The sequence below is a fragment of the Schistocerca serialis genome, chromosome 7 (assembly GCF_023864345.2).
Source record: "Schistocerca serialis cubense isolate TAMUIC-IGC-003099 chromosome 7, iqSchSeri2.2, whole genome shotgun sequence".
NCBI classification, from domain to species: Eukaryota; Metazoa; Arthropoda; class Insecta; order Orthoptera; family Acrididae; genus Schistocerca; species Schistocerca serialis.
This window is the reverse complement of record NC_064644.1, coordinates 273,812,360-273,835,710: the sequence shown is the minus strand read 5'-3', so window position 1 is coordinate 273,835,710 and position 23,351 is coordinate 273,812,360. Positions and strand designations below refer to the sequence as shown.

The 23,351-nt window shown below is 45.7% G+C and overlaps 1 protein-coding gene and 1 non-coding gene across 3 annotated transcripts in view; both read right to left on the bottom strand.

The window, feature by feature from the left end:
• LOC126412649 (ras association domain-containing protein 10-like) overlaps window positions 1-23,351 on the bottom strand; it is a 1,122,590-nt gene that overhangs the window by 827,062 nt on the left and 272,177 nt on the right. The window lies entirely within an intron of this gene.
• LOC126413582 (U2 spliceosomal RNA) lies at window positions 2,207-2,402 on the bottom strand. The gene has a single exon (XR_007575373.1). It is a non-coding gene; the product is annotated as a U2 spliceosomal RNA (small nuclear RNA).

The following is a 23,351-nucleotide window of genomic DNA, read 5'->3' as shown; positions in this document are numbered from 1 at the left end:
TCGCACGCTAGCCAACCCCTCCCCATGACGACAATGCGGCAGCAGCGGCCCCTATGTGAAGAGGACATAAGCGCCGAGACCGAATGCCGGCGCCCCAGTTGAATAGCAGGTTTAAGATAGGCACTTGTTTAGCAGCGTCAGAGCTACATCATTTCGCTTGTACTGTCTATGTAGCACAGGCTTGTGATTGTTTATACTGAAGAATGTTGCTTATTCCGTATGCCGTCCTTTGCTAGCGACACTTCTGTGTAATTTTGAAGTTAAGTATTGTCTCTTTTCTTTTTGTAATAAAGCTCATCACTATGATTTGTTTGTATGTTTGTCTAGCGAACCTAGTGTAAGCTTTCTAGAGACCCCAGATCTGACGACAAGGCTGGACGTAATATTTGACAACGAGCACAGGGACATAATAGATACCAATACATTGCTGGCTGAATGTTGTATCTTACAACTGTCTAGAAAATAGTATCATTTGAGTTATTTTATTCTACAGTTGTAAATATTATTTTGAAACCCCATCATTTACAGTAGGCCTATGAAAAGAAGTATCATTATTTCTCTCTCGACTGTTATTTCTTGGGTCGATATTTTGCAGCAGTGCTTGAAGCATTTATATGCAACACTACAATTCACCACGAGCCAAGACGCGTACGCAAACGCTCGTGCAGGATAGAACAACAAATGAAGATGGCCCAATTAATTAACATCCGTTTAATATTCTTACGTAATGTTAATCTCTTCGTGACATTTAACACTCTGGCGTACTTACACTGATCAGGCAGAATATTACAACAGCTACCTAACAGCCGGTATGCCCACCTTTGGCACGGATAACATCGGCGTGGCATGGAAGCAGTGAGGCCTTGGTAGGTCGCAGGAGGGAGTTGGCACCACATCTGCAAACGCAAGACACCTAATTCCCTAAATTTCGGGAAGGAGGGTAATGAGACCTGACGCCACATTCAATCACATCCCAGACGTCCTCGATCGGCTTCGCTTCATATCTGGCGAGATGGAGGACCAGCACATGAATTGGAACTCGCCGCTGTGTTCGTCGGACCACTCCATCACATTGCTGGCCTTGTGACATGGCGGATTGACTTGTACTGCCGTCGGGTAACATGATCGTCATGAAGGGGTGTACGTGGTCTGCAACCAGTGTACGAGACTCCTTGGCCGTCATGGTGCCTTGCACGAGCTCCACTGGACCTATGGATACCCACATGAACATTCCCCAGAGTATAATGGAGCCGCCGACAGCTTGTCAAGTAATAGTCTCCGTGGAAGACGACGGATTGGCGCACCCCCCCCCCCCCCCCTCCCCGCCCCATCGACATGATGAGTAAGGTATCGCGATCCATTAGACCATGCAACTCTCTGGCAGTGCGCCAACGTTCAGTGCAGGTCACGTGCCCATGTCAGTCGCAGTTGCCGATGTCATGGTATTAACACTGGCACATACATGGGTCGTCGGCTGCGGAGGTCCATCGTTAAAAGTGTTCGGATGCATTGTGTGTTCAGACAAGTTTGTGCTCTGCCCAGCATTAAAGTCTGATGTTAGTTCCGCCACACTTCGCTGACTGTCCTGTTTTATCAGTCCGCCCAGTCTACGACGTCCGACATTTGTAATGAGAGGTGCCCACCCAACCCCACGACGGTTGGACGTTGTTTCATCTTGGTTTCGCCACATGCTGAAGACACTCACCACAGCATTCGTCGAACATCCAAGTCGTGCAGTTTTCTAAATGCTCGAGCCGAGCATCGGGGCCATCACAATCTGCCCTCCGGCAGACTCAGATAGATATTTTTTAATGGTTAAATTCTTTATTTCCTAAACTTATTAATTATACAATTTTAACCCACTACCTTATATGATTAGTGTGCCGAAAAAGTGGTTCAATAGTTACAATTGCAGATAATCTAAGTTATATTTAAGTAACTAGTTAGTATGTAAGCTACGGGATACGTGCAATGGGCAAATTAGTTAAGTTCGTTAATTATATATCAAAACAGGTAACCTAACTATTGACTAGTTACTAATACCTACAGCGCTACATATGTGTCAGCTGAAAGTATAAACCTGCTTATAGAGCCTTACTCATTGAGCTGAACCCAATGAGCGTGCCCCTGACACTGGGCCAAGATGTTGATCGCTGCAGGTTCCTAGAAATAATATTAACCCATTTCAGGCTGTGTTTTAATTAATTTTAGGTGGGCCGATCCCGGCGGTACTGCAATGCCGGGCCAACCCGCGACAGAGGTGGAGCAAGCCCCTAGCACTCCGTCATGAGCCAAAAATGAGTTTAATATTCTGGTCCTGCGATGCAGGACGTATCAGATATTAAGCTGATAAGAACAGATACTACACTTTGATCTTAGCCAAAAGAGTACCTAAAAACTAAGTCCTACAACTAAACTTATTTTAAGATCAAATTCGGTGCGTTGTCCAGATCGGTGAAGTTGCACCCCACTCCCCCTAAGTCCCGAGGCGCCCTCCCCCGTTTTACACAAGGACAGCACTCTCATTGATAATACAAGCACAAACGCGGGTGTCTGACTAGCAGTCACTCCTCGCCAGGAGTTGCAGCTCGGTGGTCATAATGTTCTGGCTGATCAGTGTAATTGTTTAATATTATTTCAATGTTTGCATAACTCTATATCAGATTTTCTCCTCCAAGAAAAATGGCACAGTAAAAAAATAATCATCGCTAGTTCCTCACCTACTGCAGAAGAGTACACTGGAATTTGATTTAGTGTACGATCATCACTAGAAAATTCTGCAGTTTCTTCAAATCGGTGATAACCTTTGGAGTATGCTGAAAATTTGAACGTTATCTTATTCATAGATACGGAGTGATACAAAAAACGTCCTCCTTTGCGTCGGTTGGCTCTTAGGATGGGAAACCTTTAAAGAACGAAGGCATTATCTGATTTCCATGTCCCAGACAGTGAACTTGGCTGCTGCCTTTCTCAGCAGTTGGCAAGAGACCTATTTTGTAGCGTCGAAGCCTTACTGAGGACCGGTCACTGCTAGGTCATAAAACAGTGTCTCGCCTCATTCTCCTTGTTCGGGCATCAGCGCCTGCAGTTAGATTGCACGTTCGAAAGACGCCAGTGGCTACCTCGTTCGACTGCAGGTACTTACGCAAGAGTCTCGTTAAAGTTTTTCTGTTCATTAACTTGGACAGATACGAGTAATGACGCCTGCGATAAAGCGCCACAGTTTTAATGCAGAGCGCAGGAACATTGTAGTAACCGTCTGGATGCTGCAAGCTACCTTTGTCGTCGCCATATGGTGAGAAGCTAGTCAGTTACATATTCCAAACATCATTTAAACAGTTCTTCTACCGAAATCATCTAGCGCCAGGATCTACACTACTGGCCATTAAAATTGCTGCACCACGAAGCTGACGTGCTACAGATGCGAAATTTAACCGACAGGATGAAGATGCTGTGATATGCAAATGATTAGCTTTTCAGAGCATTTACACAGGGATGGCGCCGGTGGCGACACCTACAACGTGCTGACATGAGTAAAGTTTCCAACCGATTTCTCATACACAAACAGCAGTTGACCGGCGTTCCCTGGTGAAACGTTGTTGTGATGCCTCGTGTAAGGAGGAGAAATGCGTACCATCGCGTTTCCGACTTTAATAAAGGTCGGATTGTAGCCTATCGCAATTGCGGTTTATCATATCGCGACATTGCTGCTCGCGTTGGTCGAGATCCAATGACTGTTAGCAGAATATGGAATCGATGGGTTCAGGAGGGTAATACGGAACGCCGTGCTGGATCCCAACGGCCTCGTATCACTAGCAGTCGAGATAACAGGCATCTTATCCGCATGGCTGTAACGGATCGTGGAGCCACGTCTCGATCCATGAGTCAACAGATGGGGACATTTGCAAGACAACAACCATCTGCACGAACAGTTCGACGATGTTTGCAGCAGCATAGACTATCAGCTCGGAGACCATGGCTGCAGTTATCCGTGACGCTGCATCACAGACAGGAGCACCTGCGATGGTGTATTCAACGACGAACCTAGGTGCACGAATGAATTCAGGTTCTGTTTACAGCATCATGATGGTCACATCCGTGTTTGGCGACATCGCGGTGAACGCACATTGGAAGCGTGTATTTGTCATCGCCATACTGGCGTATCACCCTGCGTGATGGTATGGAGTGCCATTGGTTACACGTCTCGGTCACCTCTTGTTCGGATTGACGGCACTTTGAACAGTCGACGTTACATTTCAGATGTGTTACGACCCGTGGCTCTACCCTTCATTCGATCCCTGCGAAACCCTACATTTCAGCAGGATAATGCACGACCGCATGTTGCAGGTCCTGTACGGGCCATTCTGGATACAGAAAATGTTCTAATGCTGCCCTGGCCAGCACATCCTCCAGATCTCTCACCAATTGAAAACGTCTGGTCAATGGTGGCCGAGCAAGTGGCTCGCCGCAATACGCCAGTCACTACTCTTGATGAACTGCGGTATCGTGTTGAAGCTGCAGGGCAGCTGTACCTGTACATGCCATCCGAGCTCTGTTTGACTCAATGCCCAGGCGTATCAAGGCCGTTATTACGGCCAGAGTTTGTTGTTCTGGGTACTGATTTCTCAGGATCTATGCACCCAAACTTCGTGAAAATGTAATTACACGTCAGTTCTAGTATAATATATTTCTCCAATGAATACCCGCTTATCATCTGCATTTCTTCGCGGTGTAGCAATTTTAATGGCCAGTAGTGTATAAGTAGGTGTCGCAATTAATTGTGCCTTTTCAGAAAGTGAGACCAGTGATACGCGTATCCACGACTGAGCCCGTTCATAACTTCCCAGGTACTTGGTACCTTGGAATCTTAATATGGCTTCCAGGGCATAAGATGTACTTCACCTAGTGAGTCAGGTAGGATGAAGCGAATGCAATATTGTATTAAAGACATTTAAAGGACCATCAGTGCATCTCCCCCAAGGACTGTATTTAGTGGCATCCGGGTGTAACGCATTCCGAGGGGATGCAGAGTTAGTGAATCATCTTTCACGATCATCAGGGATCACATGCCACTTAGGAGGCCTGTCTGTATGCACTGTTTTTTTTCTTTCTTTACTCTGCAGGCAGTAACTGTGCTGCGTGTAGAGGTGAACAGTGTTCTAGGGTACAACCCCGACGAGCACGTACTCCTGCTCAACAGCTTCAGCCATTTGAACGGTGTTGCATTGTGTGCCTGCAGGTAACTACATGGAAATATCGACGGATTGCTGCACATGTTGTGCACAGTGTTTCGGCAGTGTGTTGCTGATTTCAACAGTGCTGTGTCGAACATTCCCACACCACTACAGACGCACGTCAAAATGGACGCGTTTTGTGCGAACAGTGGTCGTCGACCGAATATCATACAGGGGCAAAATCCAGGAACATGTTGAAATTGCTGTATCATCAGGGACCACTAGGAACTGTCTACTTGCAGCAGCATTACGATCACGTGTGCCTCTGACCGAGCTGACACCTCGACAACGACATGTGTGGTTACTCTGGTGTCGTGAAAGTGTCGACTGCAGAGTAGAATGACGTTCTCTTGTCTTTAGTGATGAGAGCAGGTTCTATCTCTATGCGATTGATGGGCGTAGACCGGTGAGGTGCCTATTTGCCCACTACACGGATCCCACCACACGCTTCATAGTGGGGAGGGGGGGGGGGGACAATTATTACAACTTGCGATCACATTTGATGTTTCTGTATGGTAAGATAATCAGTGACCGCTATGTTTCACAGGCTGTTATCCGAATCCTACTGTGATGTCTTCGTCGGGAAGATGATGTGGTTTTTCAACAGGGTATTGACATCCACAGCGACGCAACACTTTCTCCATGGTGCACTACTGTCCTGGCCAACAACACCAGATCTCTCGCCACACGTATAGAACACTTTGAAATGGGAACTTACTCGTTCTCTCGGGCCTGCAAGATCCGTTGTCGAATTGCAAGGAAAGGTGCAAGATGCTTGGGACAATTTGTAGCAGGATGCCATTCGGCACCTTTGCCTGTAGTCTGTGGTGCCGCAAGAGGTGGGGTACACAGTGTACTGATGCGACTATTTGGGTACCCTTCACTGTGACATGGATGTTTCATTTGGTCTGAATGTTTAATCATATACTCCTACAATGACGAACTGTCTGTCCCCTCAATAATCATTTAAGTGATGTTGTCCTCGAGGGCTCTGCATTTCTTTTCTGGCAGTGTAACTGAGATGCGTTCTAATCCGGGACGCGTAGTTTATACTACTCTGAGCTGTAAAATCAGCCAGATGGTACGCTGTACCGAAGCTAGTCGTAAATAAATAACACAGTAGCTTTATGTGGTGTAACTAATTTTCTTTAATACGACATATCAAATTTTTAGAGCATAATTTAAAGACTCCATGGAATTGAACAGACAAAGAAATCATTATAATTTCCGAAAAATGGATTATTTATTCAAGAGAAAGAGAATCACAAACTAGTAAGTCAGTAACATGTTGGTCGATCTCTGGCCATTATGGGAGCAGTTACTCGGCTGGGCACTGAATAATAGGTTGTTGGATGCCTTTTTGAGTGATATAACGTCAGATTCTGTCCAGTTGGTGTGTTAGATCCTCAAATTTTCGAGCTGGTTGGATGGCCCTGCTCATAACGCTTCAAAAGTTCTTAATTAGGGAGAGAGATCTGACGACATTGCTGGCCAAAGTAAGGTTTGGTATGAACGAAGACAAGCAGTAGAATCTTTCGCCGTGTACAGGCGGATTTTATCTTGCTGAAATGTCAACCCAGTGTTGTTTGCCATGAAGGGCAACAGAACAGGGCGTAGAATACGCTGTGCAGTAAGGATGCTGCGGATGATAACCAAAGGGATTCTGGTATGAAAGGAAATGGCACCCCGGACCATCACTCATGCCTTTCTGGCGCCTTCTGGCGGGCGACAGTTAGGCTGTTTCCAACTACTGTCATATGCGTCTCCAGACACATGTTTGTTCGTCATCGGGGCTCAGTTTGAAGCAGGACTTATCGCTGAAGACAATTCTAAGCCAGTCAATGAGATTCCAGATCACACTGATAACCAGTGAATATTATCATTGGCGAGTCATGGTGGTCTAAAGGATGAAGCACCTGTCTCTGGCCCTGGAGATCTGGGGTCAATCTCAAGAAGGGATATGACTTTTCTTCCCCTTATACCCCTACAGGGATTTTATTTTACGCCAGTGTAGATTATGTATTGATTTATATTATTTCTTCGTTCTTTTCTTTTCTTATACGCACAACAAACAAAGTTTTGCATCACCCCAGTTTCCAGAACTCCTGAAGATAGACGTTGACTGTGGATATTGTATCACAGACACAGTCCCTTTGACTATTCAGATATGTCACTAAAACCGCCCAAAGATGTAAACAACCATGCATGAGCAGTGCGTATTAAACGGAGGGGGTCTGACAGCCGATCAGTTCCAGTCATTCCTCCAGGATGGAGGTACACGGCTCTTATTGTCTATAGTTCAACCATGCTTAGACGGGCAATACCGCGGTTCGATCGCGTCCGTATTGTTACTTTGTGCCAGAAAGGGCTCTCAACGAGGGAAATGTCCAGTTGTCTCGAAAAGAGATGCTGTTCGGACATGGAGGTCAACTGTCGACGACATGTCTCGCTCAGGCTGCCCAAGAGCTACTGCTACAATGGATGACGGCTACCTACGGATTATGGCTTGGAGGAACCCTGACAGCAACAACACCATGTTGAATAATGCTTTTCGTGCAGCCACAGGACGTCGTGTTATGACTCAAACTGTGGCCAATAGGCTGCATGATGCGCAACTTCACTCCCGGCGTCCATGGCGGAGTCCATCTTTGCAGCCACGACACCATGCAGCGCAGTACAGATTGGCCAACAACATGCCGAATGGACCGCTCAGGACTGGCATCACTTTCTCTTCACCGACTTGCATCGCATATGCCTTCAACCAGATAATCGCCGAAGACGTGTTTGGAGGCAATCCGGTCAGGCTGAACATCGTAGACACATTGTCCAGCGAGTGTAGCAAGGTGGAGGTTCCCTACTGTTTTGGGGTGACATTATGTCGGGCCGACGTACGCCGCTGGTGGTCATAGAAGGCGACGTAACGGCTGTACGATACGTGAATGTCTTCCTCCGACCGATAGTGCAACCACATCACCAGCATATTGACTAGGCATTCGTCTTCATGGACGACAATTCGCGCCCCCATCGTGCATATCTTGTGAATGACTTCCTTTAAGATAACGACATAGCCCGACTAGAGTGGCCAGCATGTTCTCCAGACATGAACCCTATCGAACATACCTGGGATAAATTGAAAAGGGCTGTTTATGGATGACGTGACCCAACAACCACTCTGAAGGACCTACGCCGAACCGCCGTTGACGAGTGGGATAATCTGGACCAACAGTGCGTTGATGAAGTTGTGGGTAGTATGCCACGACGAATACAGGAATGCATTAATGCAAGAGGACGTGCTGCTGGATATTGGAGGTACCTTTGTGTACAGCAATCTGGACCACCACCTCTGACGATCTCAAATTGTTCAATTGGCTCTGTGGACTATGGAACTTAACATCTGAGGTCATCAGTACCCTAGAACTTAGAACTACTTAAACCTAACTAACCTAAGGACATCACACACATCCATGCCCGAGGCAGGATTCGAACCTGCCCTCCGTAGCGGTCGCGCGGTTCCAGACTGAAGCGCCTACAACCACTCGGCCTCAACGGTCGGCCTGACGATCTCGCTACATGGTGGTAGAACGTGCAATGTGTGGTTTTCATGAGCAATAAAAAGGGCGGAAATGATGTTGATGTTGATTTCTATTCCGATTTTCTCTCTGAACCGAAACTTTTTTTGATGTGTGTATATAAGCTATATGTAAACTGAATGAGTTATAGACACCGCTGAAGGTAACTAACGAGTTCTTTTGTGGCAAGGATAATGTTTTGATACATCGTTAAATATCTGTATGAAACAAAGCAAGAAATACGCTCTTCAATTTATTAAGTCCTGCATGTTCACCATTTTGTTTCTATAAGTGGTAGCGTACGGACGTATGCTTGGATCCGTCGTACCATCATTGATAAAATTGTGTATTTCAACAGTAAATTAAAGGTGTTATAACAAGTTATTAGAAAAGCAAAATTTATTCGCACATTTAAAACGTCCACTCCTATCTGTTCATCGTTTCACTTGCCGCCGAAATCGTGCATCAAGAGATTTGGAGCAGACAAGAAGAATTTACTTGACAGCCGGAGGAGCGATCCTGCATAGACATTGTTCCAATCAAGACTAAAGACAACGTAATTAATGTGAAGCAGTACGTATCGCAAATTATGAATTTTGACCTTGAGCGTATTGATATTGTAGGTCTGTTGATATTGGTATCAGTTAAAGTTCATCCATGATTGGGTACAGATTCATAAATTACCTTCATATTTCTTTCAACTGTTCTTTACAATCATTTTTTCCACTTATTCAAGAAATTATTATTTGCATTTTCTGCCTGCCCACATATAACTGTTTAATGGTAATAATTAAGGGAATGAAACAGAATCCTTGCTGTGATATCACGTATCGATACCCCCCACGGGCTTCGTAGCAACGTAATTGCAAGTTTCAGTCTAACACCGATAGCGGTCGCGCCGGATGTAGCGCACGTACTGCTACAGGCCCGCCGAACTACGCCCTCAGTGGCTCTGTACCACGAGAACCCTCGGCTGCCGCGATATAGGACTGCCGCCGGCGGTGACTCAACCCACTTGTGCTCGGAGCCATTTCGCTACGCAGACGCCGCCAAGTCGCGGCACCGACACCATAGTTCGTGCTTGATAGAGCGAGCTTCATGCTTCCTGGCACTGTGATAGCTGGACTTGTATTCTTGCCGCAGTATTTGTGATGAGTCTTCGTTCGCCTCGAGAAATATAAGTGAAGTAAATCTTGTGAAGTAAATCTTCTGTTCACTGTGTTAGCTCGCTCGCATTTCTGCTCCTGTTCAGCTTTCCTATGATCACACTTGCCGCACCACTCTCTAGCAAGCCTCTCCTTACCGTCGTGTACCAAGTCGTATGTAACACACTACTTGCCATTAAAATTGCTACACCACGAAGATGACGTGCTACAGACGCGAAACTTAACCAACAGGAAGAAGATGCTGTGATATGCAAATGATTAGATTTTCAGAGCATTCACACAAGGTTGGCGTCGGTGGTGACACCTACAACGTGCTGACATGAGGAAAGTTTCCAACCGATTTCTCATACACAAACAGCAGCTGACCTGCGTTTCCTGGTGAAATGTTGATGTGATGCCTCGTGTAAGGAGAAACGCGTACCATCACGTTTCCAGCTTTGATAAAGGTCGGATTGTAGCCTATCGCGATTGCGGTTTATCGTATCGCGACATCGCTTCTCGCGTTGGTCGAGATCCAATGACTGTTAACAGAATATGGAATCGGTGGGCTTAGGAGAGTAATACGGAACGCCGTGCTGGATCCCAACGGCCTCGTATCACTAGGAGTCGAGACGACAGGCATCTTATCCGCATGGTTGTAACGGATTGTGCAGCCACGTTTCGATATCTGAATTAATAGATGGAGACTTTTGCAAAACAACATTGCTGCTCGTGTTGGTCGAGATCCAATGACTGTTAGCAGAATATGGAATCGGTGGGTTCAGGAGGGTAATACGGAACGCCGTGCTGGATCCCAACGACCTCATATCACTGTCGAGATGACAGGCATATTATCCGCATGGCTGTAACGGATCGTGCAGCCACGTCTCGATCCCTGAGTCAACAGATGGGGACGTTTGCGAGACAACAACTATCGGCACAAACAGTTCGACGACGTTTGCAGCAGCATGGACTATCAGCTCGGAGACCACGGCTGCCGTTACCCTTGACGCTCCCTCACAGACAGGAGCGCCTGCGATGGTGTACTCAACGACGAACCTGGGTGCACGAATGGCAAAACGTCATTTTTTCGGATGAATCCAGGCTCTGTTTACAGCATCATGATAGTCGGATCCGTGTTTGGCGACATCGCGGTGAACGTACATTGGAAGCGTGTATTCGTCGTCGCCATACTGGCGTATCGCCCGACGTGATGGTATGGGTTACCATCGGTTACACGTCTCGGTCACCTCTTGTTCACACTGACGGCACTTTGAATAGTGGACGTTACATTTCAGATGTGTTACGACCCGTGGCTCTACCCTTCATTCGATCCCTGCGAAACCCTACATTTCAGCAGGGTAATGCACGACCGCATGTTGCAGGTCCTGTACGGGCCATTCTGGATACAGGAAATGTTCGACTGCTGCCCTGGCCAGCACATTCTCTAGATCTCTCCCCAATTGAATACGTTTGGTCAATGGTGGCCGAGCAACTGGCTCGTCACAGTACGCCAGTCACTACTCTTGATTAACTGTGGTATCGTGTTGAAGCTGCATGGGCAGCTGTACCTGTACACGCCATCCAAGCTCTGTTTGATTCAATGCCCAGGCGTATCAAGGCCGTTATTACGGCCAGAGGTGGTTGTTCTGGGTACTGATTTCTCAGGATCTATGCACCCAAATTGCGAGAAAATGTAATCACATGTCAGTTCTAGTATAATATATTTCTCCAATGAACACCCGTTTATCATTTGTATTTCTTCATGATGTAGCAATTTTAATGGCCAGTAGTGTACTTTCAAAGGGCAACGTCACACTTGGAACGTCCATCGGAGAGGAATGTAAGAAAGTAACAGGCATATCCACCGAAATTCGTGGGACGGTAGCTGTTTCTAATCAGTCGGCTTATTCCCAGTTTCTGGTAAACGGGATTGTGATACGAGGTTGAAGCCACTCGGCAGAGTACTGGAATCAAATTTGTCGCTGTCCGTCGCGGAGCGGAACGTGTTATTTGGCGCAATTAGGCGGTGGCGGGCCGAGTTATCCTGTTATGCTAATGGCCCGCATGACTGGGAGACCGCCGCGCCGCTGCTCTTCCGCGGAGCTGCCGCCCGGGGCCGCCAGTTTCGGGAGGGGAGGCTGCGGCAGGGTGGAGGATGGCCGCCTGGCACCTCTCCAGCGTCCAGCGTCCAGCGTCCGGCACAGCTGACGCCGCGCCTGCTGCAACCCGGGCGTGGCCGCACTCCCTGCACATGGACCACCTCTGGTTACGGGCCACTGTCGACAGCTTGTCCTGTGAGTGCCGTGTCCAACAGTCCGATTTAAAAGCCACTCCACGGGAATGCCGAGCTGGTTTTCTCGTACGAGGGCTATCCACAAAGTACATTACGTTCTGGAATTAAAAATAAATAAAGTATTGGAAATTTTTTTTATTATACACAGATGAAAGCCACACTTAAATACTACTTTTCTATATAGTTGCCATTTAAATTAAGGCACTTATCGTAGCGATGGACGAGCTTGGAAATTCCTTCGCCATAAAATTCGGCCGCCCGCGCCTTCAACCACGTGGTTACCTCTTCTTGAAGCTGTGCGTCGTTATCAAAACGCTGCGTAGCCAACCATTTCTTCATTGCTGGAAATAAGTGGAAGTCGCTCGGTGCCAGGTCAGGACTGTACGGCGGATGAGGAAACAACTCCTACTTAAAAGATTCGAGAACTTCACGAGTGGCATTTGCCGTGTGGGCCCGGGCGTTGTCGTGAATCAGCAAGATCTTTGACCCCAACTTTCCCCTGCGCTTGTTTTTTATTGCTCTTCTGAGGTTGTGCAAAGTTTGGCAATACCTTTGAGAGTTTATTGTAGTGCCTCTTTCCAGGAAATCCACAAAAATCACACCTTTTCTGTCCCAAAAGACAGTCGCCATCACCTTCCTTGCCGACATTGTCTGCATGCATTTCTTGGGTTTTTGGGGGGGAATTTTTGTGCCCCCACTGCATTGACTGCAATTTTGTCTCGCAGTTCACATGCTTAACTCATGTTTCGTCAACAGTAACGATGCGATCGAGTAATGAGTCGCCATCTTTCTCGTAAGCGTCCAAAAACGTTAACGCTGCAGCCATTCGCTGATTTTTGTGAATCTCTGTCAAGATTTTTGGTATCCATCTTGCACAAAACTTATGGTAACCAAGCATTTCGGTAATGATTTCGTGCAACAAACTTCGTGAAATTTGTGGAAAACTCATAGAGAGTTCCGTTATTGTGAAATTATGGTTTTCACGGACCGCGGCATCAACTTTTTCGACAAGTTCGGCAGTCACTATGCTGGGTCTTCCACTTCGCTCCCCGTCGTGAACGTTAGTTCGGCCATTTTTAAATTTTATGACCCATTGACGCACTCCACCTGCAGTGATTATGTTGTCCCCATACACTTCATACACTTCACAAAGCTGCCGATAGATTTCCATCGGTGTACAGTTTTTTGCAGTCAGAAACCTTATTACAGCACGCACTTCACACTTCGCGGCATTTTCAATTAACGCTGACATTTCAAACTGTCACAGTAACTCAACGGAGCACAGCACGAACCTCTCACTAGCACGGAAGGATGCCGACTGAGCGGCGGAATGCCATGACACCAAGATGGCCGCGCTAGCCCCGCCCCTAACGGACACAAACGAAAACGTAATGTACTTTGTGGATAGCCCTCGTATCATTGTAGTATACGATCTACACCTACGACTATATTCGGCAAGCCAGTGTGAAGTACGTGGTAGAGAATACCTCTGCATCGATACCTTCATACCCTACCAGCCATCGTAACGTGCGTCGCGGAGGGTACCTTGCCACCCTGCTGGTCACTTCCTTTCCTGTTACATTCGCAAATGGAGCGAGGGAAAATGGCAGCCTATACGAAGGCGTTTCTGTAGCTTTGTTCCAGGCCCACAGAAGTTATATCCAGGGATGTGTAATTCAACAGGCAATTTTTCGAGAACACCACCTCCACCTCTTATTATGATGTGCCTCCTATCGTGCATGGTACGCTACTGAGGTGACAGAGGACTAGGACCCCTGTTACGTATCAACTTGTCGGCGTCAATCCAACTGTTTTCTGATTATGTAAATCCTAACCATTTAACTAGCACTCTATTCCCGCGACGTCTTATCACGCGTCCGATGAGAAACACATCTGGTTCAGAACACTTCTGCAATTCCTCCGTGTAAAAGCATCCTGAAATTTCTTCATCCTTGCCGTCCTTTAAGATATATGTCCTAGGGTTCGTTTTCTGCACTTTGGATACTGTGAATATCTCCGAGGACCAGTTTGGTAAGTACGATTTTACGAACGCTGTCTTCTGTTTTGAAATACGTACTAAGTCACCTACATTGAATCTCTGTTTGCGAGGGTCCAGCATTTTAATGCGGAAATATACTGCGTCCATGGGTGAATTATCGCGAACATTGACATTTTTATTGTACTTTATACCATGCAATTATCTGTGGGAGGATATCTAGCCACTTGTACGAACCCTGAAGATTAAATCGCATCCACATTTGAGCTTTGACTGTTCTGTTCAAACGCTTTCAGGTGGGTAAAGTAGAGTAGTGATGTATCCCGCACCGCTCCATAGCAGTCTTGAGGTGTTCATTGTAAAACTCACCACCGTGATCGGTTTGAAGATTGTCCGGGCATCGATTCATTCCTAATACCTCTTGCATTGTGTTCGTGCTCCGTAAGTGAAACGTACGTTGGCATACTTTTTTTTTCTTTTCTTCTTCTTCTTCTTTGTAGTTCTATCTGTTCCTTCGTCATTTTTCGTTGTCTATACTGTGCAGCAGATGTCTTACGACACCTCTCACATTCCATCAGTGAAAACTTCACTCAGCCTTTTTATTACAGAGGGTTACAACTCCCCTGAGCTAAAATGCTGAGCTACCTTATTGGCGCAGTAGAATCGTTCTGCAGTCAGCTGTAAATGTCGGTTCTCTAAATTTTCTTAATAGTAGTTTCTGTGAATGTATTGAGATAATAAAAGTCATAGGATATCTACTAATATCGTGTCGGATCTCCTTTTGCTAGGTGTAGTGCAGGAACTCGACATGGCATGGACTCAGCTAGTCGTTGGAAGTCTCCTGTAGAAATATTGAGCTATGCTGCCTCTTTAGTCATCCATAATTGCTAAAGTGTTGATGGCGCAGGACGTTGTGCACTGACTGACCTCTCGATTATCTCCCATAAATATTCGATGGGCTTCATGTCGGGTGTGGCCAAATCATTCGCTCGAATTGTCCACAGTGTTCTCCAAACCAATCAAGAACAACTGTGGCCCAGTCAAAAGACGTCGTTGTTTGGGAACATGCAACCATGAATGGCTCTAGATTGTCTTCGAGTAGTCCAACAGAACCATATCCAGTCAATGATCGGTTCAGTTGGATCAGAAGATGCAGTCCATTTCATGTAACAGCCACACCATTATCAGTGCCTTGTTGACAACTTGGATCCATAGCTTCGTGGGGTCTGCACCACACTCGAACCTTACCATCAGCTCTTACCAACTGAAACTGGAACACCTCTGACTAGGCCACGGTTTTCCAGTCGTCTAGGGTCCAATCGATAAGGTCACGTGGAAAGGAGAGGGGCTGCAGGTGATGTCGTGTTGTTAGCAAAAGCACTCGCATCGGTCGTTTGCTGCCGTACCCATTAACGTCAAATTTCGTCGCAGTGACCTAATGGTTACGTCGGTCGTTCTTGATTGATTTCTGCTGTTATTTCACTCAGTTTTGGTTGTCTGTTAGCACTGAAAACTCCACGCATATGCCGCTGCTTTCGGTCGTTAAGTGAAGGTCATCGGCCATTGCGTTGTCCGTGGTGAGAGGTAACGCCTGAAATTTGGTATTCTCGGCACACTCTTGATACTGTGGATCTCAGAGTATTGAATTCTCTGACGATTTCCAAAATGGAACGTCCTATGCGGCTAGTTACACTATTACCATTCCGCGTTCAAAGTCTGTTAATCCCTGTCGTGCGGATATAATCACGTCGGAATTCTTTTCATATGAATCACCTGAGGCAAATGACAGCTCCGCCACAGCACTGCCCTTTTACACCTTGTGTACGCGATACTGCCGCCGCCTGTATATGTGCATATCGCTGTCCCATTACTTTCGTAACCTAAGTATCATACCTTCCTTCCAGGGAATCCCACTTACGTCCACGGAGCTCATCTGAAATACTAGTGGTAACAAGTCTAGCAGCACGCCTCTGAATTGCTTCGATCCCTTCCTTTAATCCGACGTGACAGGGATCAAAATACCCAAGTCCCCACCCACTGATAGTGTAACTTCTACCTTGGTCAGATTTTCTCGGTCTGATCTGACGTGTCTAACCCCGTAACAGACCCTTACTTAGACTACAATACTAATTAAAAGAGTTGCGTAATCGATTTTAGGATAATGCTATGTGGTGTTAAGACCCCTTAGTGATGTATCCTGGGTGTGGTCTGTCTAACTCTTCTCCAACTCTTTGCTATGACAGAGGGTTTAATATGTATGAAATCAAAGTCATCAGTTACAATGTCTAGAATTTCTTCCAGCTAACCCGGGTTAAATTGTCTAGAAACAAAACTAAAACAGCCTGAATAGGCGTAGTCAGGCTGTTATAGTTTTATTTCTAGACCATGCCCTCTTAGACAAATTATAGATACAGGTATATCTTCTGAAGAATGCTCAATTATTTGGGCTGAAACCTAGATAAAGGTTGGTTTCATTAGCGCAATCGAGGCTGATAGTTTCTTATATATTAGTTTATCACGATTGCTGACTGTGCTGCAATGTTGAAAGAGCAAAATTTTACCTTTACTTTCTGACCAATTTTCATCTATGAGATCATCTTTAGACGCATCTACCTTCCTAAACAACTAAACAAAGCAGAAACTTGAGCCTAGATAGAAACCGTGAAAATAAGTGGAAAATTAATTAAACTGTAATAAAATGACCCAATAAATGTGCAGTTAAATAAGCGTTAAGGTGCTGACTGTCTTCCCAGTAACAAACACATATCAAAAAAAGTTTTGCATCACCCCGGTTCCCAAAACTCCTGAAGATAGCTGTTGACTGTGGGTATTGTATCACAAGCAAAGTCCTTTTGTCTATTCAGATATGTCACTAAACCCGCCCAAAGATGTAAACAACCATGTATGAGCAGCGCCTATCAGACGGAGGGGATCCGTCAGCCGATCAGTTCCACTCATTCCACCAGGAACGAGGTAAATGGCTCGTGTTGTCTGTAGTTCAACCATGCCTAGACGGTCAATACCGCGGTTCGGTCGCGTCCGTATTGTTACCTTGTGTCAGGAACGGCTCTCAACGAGGGAAGTGTCCAGTCGTCTCGGAGTGAACCAAAGAGATGGAGGCGATACAGAGAGACAGGAACTGTCGATGACATGCCTCGCTCAGGCCGTCCGAGGGCTACTACTGCAGTGTATGTCCGCTACCTACGGATTATGGCTCGGAGGAATCCTGATAGCAACTCCACCACGTTGAATAATGCTTTTCGTGCAGCCACAGGACGTTGTGTTACGACTCAAACTGTGCGCAGTAGGCTGCATGATGCGCAACTTCACTCCCGGCGTCCATGGCGAAGTGCATCTTTGCAACCACGACACCATGCAGCGTGGTACAGATGGGGCCAACAACATGCAGAATGGACCGCTCAGGATTGGCATCACTTTCTCTCCACCTATTTGTGTCGCATATGCCTTCAACCAGACAATCGCCGGAGACGTGTTTGGAGGCAGTCCGGTCAGATTGAACATCTTAGACACATTGTCCAGCGAGTGTAGCAAGGTGGAGGTTTCCTGCTGGTTTGGAGTGGCATTACGTGGGGCCGACGTACGTCGCTGGTGGTCGTAGAAGGCGCCGTAATGGCAGTCCGATACATGAATGTCTTCCTCCGACCGGTAGTGCAACCACATCACCAGCATATTGGCTAGTCATTCGTCTTCATGGACGACAATTCGTGCCCCCATCGTGCACATCTTGTGAATGACTTCCTTCAGGATAGCGTCATCGTTTGACTAGAGTGGCCAGGATGTTCTCCAGACATGAACTCTAACGAACATGCCCGGATGGATTGAATAGGGCTGTTTATGGACGACGTGACCCTGCAAACACTCTGAGGAATCTACGGCGAATCACTGTTGAGGAGAGGGACAATCTGGACCAACAGTGTCTTGATGAACTTGTGGATAGTACGTCACAAGGAATACAGGCATGCATCAATGCAAGAGGCCACGCTACTGTAGAGCAGTCTGGACCACCACGTCTGAAGGTGTCGTTGTATGGTGGTGCAACATGCAATGTGTGGTCCCCATGAGCAATAAAAAGGGCGGAATTTTTCTGTACAGGTTCCGGAACTCTCAGAACCGAGCTAATGCAAAACTTTTTTTGACGTGTGTATTATGATTGCTGGGCGCCGTAAAAAAATTCTTCTAGATATATAATTATTTCACTCACGTAATAAATAATTAAGAGACAAACATTACTAATTTAAGATTATACCAGTAAAACTAGAATTTTAATGGTTTTTAACTGTAATGGGACATATTCACATTAAATCAGGTGATACTGAGGTTATTAGATTAGGAAACGGCACTATAAGCAGTAGACGAGATCTGTCACTCAAGCAGCAAAATAGGTGACGAAGGTCAAAGTAGAGAGATCTGCGAAAAAGCGAAATTCGTTAACATCGAAAATTAATTGATAGGTAGCCTTTTCCGAAGGCACAGAAGTGTAATTTAGGCGATTAAGTGTTCAGACAAGAAAGAATTACAAGCGTTTGCAATGTGACGCTAGAGGAGAATGCCGAATGTTACATAGGTATGTGAAATAATTAACGAAGAGGTACAGAACCGAATTTGAGAAAAGCATTATTTAATTTGTTATTGGGTCCAGTATCATACAACGTATCACTAGCTAAAACTTATTACAAGTTATCTATACTATTATTTGAATACATGTCCGAATTTAACGATGTTACCAAAAGTCTCGAAAAATACTTGTCTGATTTACTTCATATTATGCACGATACTCTAATAAACATTTGGAGGAATTTAGCGTAGACTAATCATCCTTAACATTATGATCAACCTACGTGAGCGGAGTGAGCGCTGATATGAAACTTCCTGGCAGATTAAAACTGTGTGCCCGACCAAGACTCGAACTCGGGCTGCAGAGTGAAAATCTCATTCTGGAAACATCCCCCAGGCTGTGGCTAAGCCATGTCTCCGCAGTATCCTTTATTTCGGGATTGCTAGTTCTGCAAGGTTTGCAGAAGAGCTTCTGTAAAGTTTGGAAGGTAGGAGACGAGGTACTGGCAGAAGTAAAGCTGTGAGGACCGGGCGTGAGTCGTGCTTTGGTAGCTGAGATGGTAGAGCACTTGCTCGCGAAAGGCAAAGGTCCCGAGTTCGAGTCTCGGTCGGGCTCACAGTTTTAATCACCCAGGAAGTTTCATATCAGCGCACACTCCGCTGAAGAGTGAAAATCTCATTCTTATTGGCTCAAATGGCTCTGAGCACTATGGGACTCAACTGCTGAGGTCATTAGTCCCCTAGAACTTAGAACTAGTTAAACCTAACTAACCTAAGGACATCACAAACATCCATGCCCGAGGCAGGATTCGAACCTGCGACCGTAGCGGTCTTGCGGTTCCAGACTGCAGCTCCTTTAACCGCACGGCCACTTCGGCCGGCTCCTCATTCTTATTCCGGAATCTTTTGTCAAAGGTGAGCTCATCATGTCACTTTTCCAATTAGAGGCCACTGTCCTGTGGATACACGTTAAGGTTTTTTAATGCAGCGGTTTCCATTGCCTTCTGCATCCTCAGGCCGTTGATCATGGCTGATTCTTCCGCCTTCAGGGGCAGTTGCCCACCCTTAGGACAAGAAAGTGCAGTGAGGCTCTGTCCTCTCCTCCACCCTCTTCACAAGGCAGTTGGCAAAATGAGGGTAGCTTCTTATGTAAGTCTTCGGGCGCCAATGATGATTATTAATCAAAATTTAAGCAGTGGTGGGATTCGATCCCGGGTCCGAGGACGATATCCCTAGGCCATGGGTAAAATCTGACACATACAATGCAAAAAGTGTTTGATATAGCCTTTCAATGCAGCGAACCATGATGTACATCTACCCCAATAAACATTTTATAGAATATGGCGTGTGATTTCACATGTTATAAATAGTGGCTGGCGTTGCTGCCTCTGGGTGACTGGGTCCCGGCTTCGATTCCCGGCCGTTTTTGAGATTTCCTCTGCCCAGTGACTGCATGTGTTTGTTGTCCTCATCATTTCATCATTATCATCAACATAATCATTCCTTACAGAGGCTAGATTGGATTGTGTGAAAATCGGACTCTGTAAAAATTTGGACTTCGTACGGGCGCTGATGACCGCGCTGTTGAGCGCCCCACACACCAATCATTATCATCATCGTCATCATTTCTTAGAAGCTAAGGGTAAATCTATTTTGTGTCAAAGCACTTCTGAATAAAGTAGGTACATATGTTAAACTTTCACTCACAATAACAATATCTCACCGTCCTCTGATAGTCCGCTGCGCGGGGTAGCCGTGTGGTCTAGGGCACCTTGCCACGATTAGCGCAGCTCCTCCCCGTCGGAGGTTCGAGTCCTCCCTCGGGCATGGGCGTGTGTTGTCCTTAGTGTAATTTAGTTTGAGTTAGAGTAAGTAGGGTGTAACCCTAGGGATCGAAGACCTCAGCAGTTTAGTCCCACAGGAACTTACCACAAATTAAATCCTCTGATAGTCCCACCTTTCTTGCATTACGACCATTTTCACGATCCCGCAGTGGACTTATTAAGCATTCTGTCACACGTGTCCGTGCCGAGACGTCAGAGCATCGGCCATCTCCCGCAGGATAAAATAAAGCGTTAAATAAAAATAGCGGTCCAGACACAACCAGGCAGTGCTCGAGGAACGTCTGTGACCAGAGAATGTGCCGGGCGAAATTTGTGAATTTTTCACGTGACGGATGACGCGACGGTAGAATTGTTTTGTAGGTTGTGCAAGACTGTTTTGCGTACAAAAAATGGATGCAGACAGACTAATACAAAATGTTTGAAGGCTTCCTGTGCTTCACGACCAGACAAATGAAAAATATCGGAATACCGAGTACATAGACAGCCAAGCGTTCTTTGTTTGGAATTGGTAGTTGCTTAAAAGTTCACAAAGGTGTGTCGCACCATCTTAAAACGTATATGAAACTTTTTCTCATCATCATCCAAATAACGTTTGAAACCTTCCCTGCACTGATTTCGTTTTCCAGACACTGTGGATCCACATATTTCTTCTTTTTCGTTTTCCTCTAAAGCAAGCGCCATAAGTCCTAAGGCAATATTATGTAAATCTGCGAACATATTTAAAACTTTCAGAAAGAGAAACGCAGATCACCCACCACTCCTGAGTCACCACAAGGAACAACAGAAACGTTGGTGAGCCTCGCTTACATGCAGTACTTAGAGGAATGGACCGGTGCACGGGTGTCACTTGTCCGCCGCACAGTCCTGAGACGGCCCTGACATGCCAGACCGGACATCAAAGTTCTGGCCACATACGTCCGGGCTGCGTCGGGACCAAGCGTCGGACGAGTACACCGTGCTGCGGCCCATTCCTCTAGGAGCTACTCAGAAACGAGGGTCACCCACGTTACTGTTGTTCCTTGTGGTGACTCAGGAGTGGTTGGTGGTTTGCGTTTCTGATAGTGAAAGTCATAAATATGTTCGCTATTTTCGTAATAGTTCGTTTGGTGTTAAAGCACTTGCTTTACAGAAAGGAGAAAAGGAAGCAAGGCAAAAAAAGAAAAAAATGAGGATGCACTGTGCCTGGAAAACAAGGCCATTACAGGGAGGGTTTCAAACGTTGTTTCCTCATTTCACTGATGATGAGGCACACCTTTGTCAACTTTTAAACATACTACAACCAAACTGAGAAAAATGTCAGTTTCTGGAAACTATCAATTTCAATAAAGAACGCCTGACTAACTGTGTACTCGGTATTCCGATATTTTTTATTTGCCTGGTCGTTAAGTACAGCAAACGTACGAACTTTTTCTGTTACACTTTCCACGTCCAAGTTTTGTACGCAAAACATTTTTACCCACTTCTAGAAACTCCAAAACAATTCTACCGATTCTGCCGTTGCGTCGTACTTCACGCGATAAATTAGGAAAATTTCGCCCGGAAAGGAATCACAACCTCACAAACATTTACTGTTTGTTTTTCCATATCCATTAATTTTATGCCAAACAGTTTAGCATAGTTCTACACGGGGGGGGGGGGGGGGGGGTGAATCGTTAGTACATACAATAATGACACGTTAATACACAAGTTCCACATAATACAATGCATATACCAACTGTATAGTAAGTTTCTCCTGCGAGTTTGCTTCTCTCTCTCTCTCTCTCTCTCTCTCTCTCTCTCTCTATGGTGTTACAAAAAGGTACGGCCAAACTTTCAGGAAACATTTCTCACACACAAAGAAAGAAAATATGTTATGTGGACATGTGTCCGGAAACGCTTACTTTCCATGTTAGAGCTCATTTTATTACTTCTCTTCAAATCACATTAATCATGGAATGGAAACACACAGCAACAGAACGTATAAGCCTGACTTCAAACACTTTGTTACAGGAAATGTTGAAAATGTTCTCCGTTAGCGAGGACACATGCATCCACCCTCCGTCACATGGAATCCCTGATGTGCTGATGCAGCCCTGGAGAATGGCGTATTGTATCACAGCCGTCCACAATACGAGCACGAAGAGTCTCTACATTTGGTACCGGCGTTGCGTAGACAAGAGCTTTCAAATGCCCTCATAAATGAAAGTCAAGAGGGTTGAGGTCAGGAGAGCTTGGAGGCCATGGAATTGGTTCGCCTCTACCAATACATCGGTCACCGAATCTGTTGTTGAGAAGCGTACGAACACTTCGACTGAAATGTGCAGGAGCTCCATCGTGCATGAACCACATGTTGTGTCGTACTTGTAAAGGTACATGTTCTAGCATCACAGGTAGAGTATCCCGTATTAAATCATGATAACGTGCTCCATTGAGTGTAGGTGGAAGAACATACTGACGAAACTAAAATGAGCTCTAACATGGAAATTAAGTATTTCCGGACACATGTCCACATAACATCTTTTCTTTATTTGTGTGTGAGGAATGTTTCCTGAAAGTTTGGCCGTACCTTTTTGTAACACCCTGTATATATATATATATATATATATATATATATATATATATATATATACACACAGGGTGTTTCAAAAATGACCGGTATATTTGAAACGGCAATAAAAACTAAACGAGCAGCGATAGAAATACACCGTTTGTT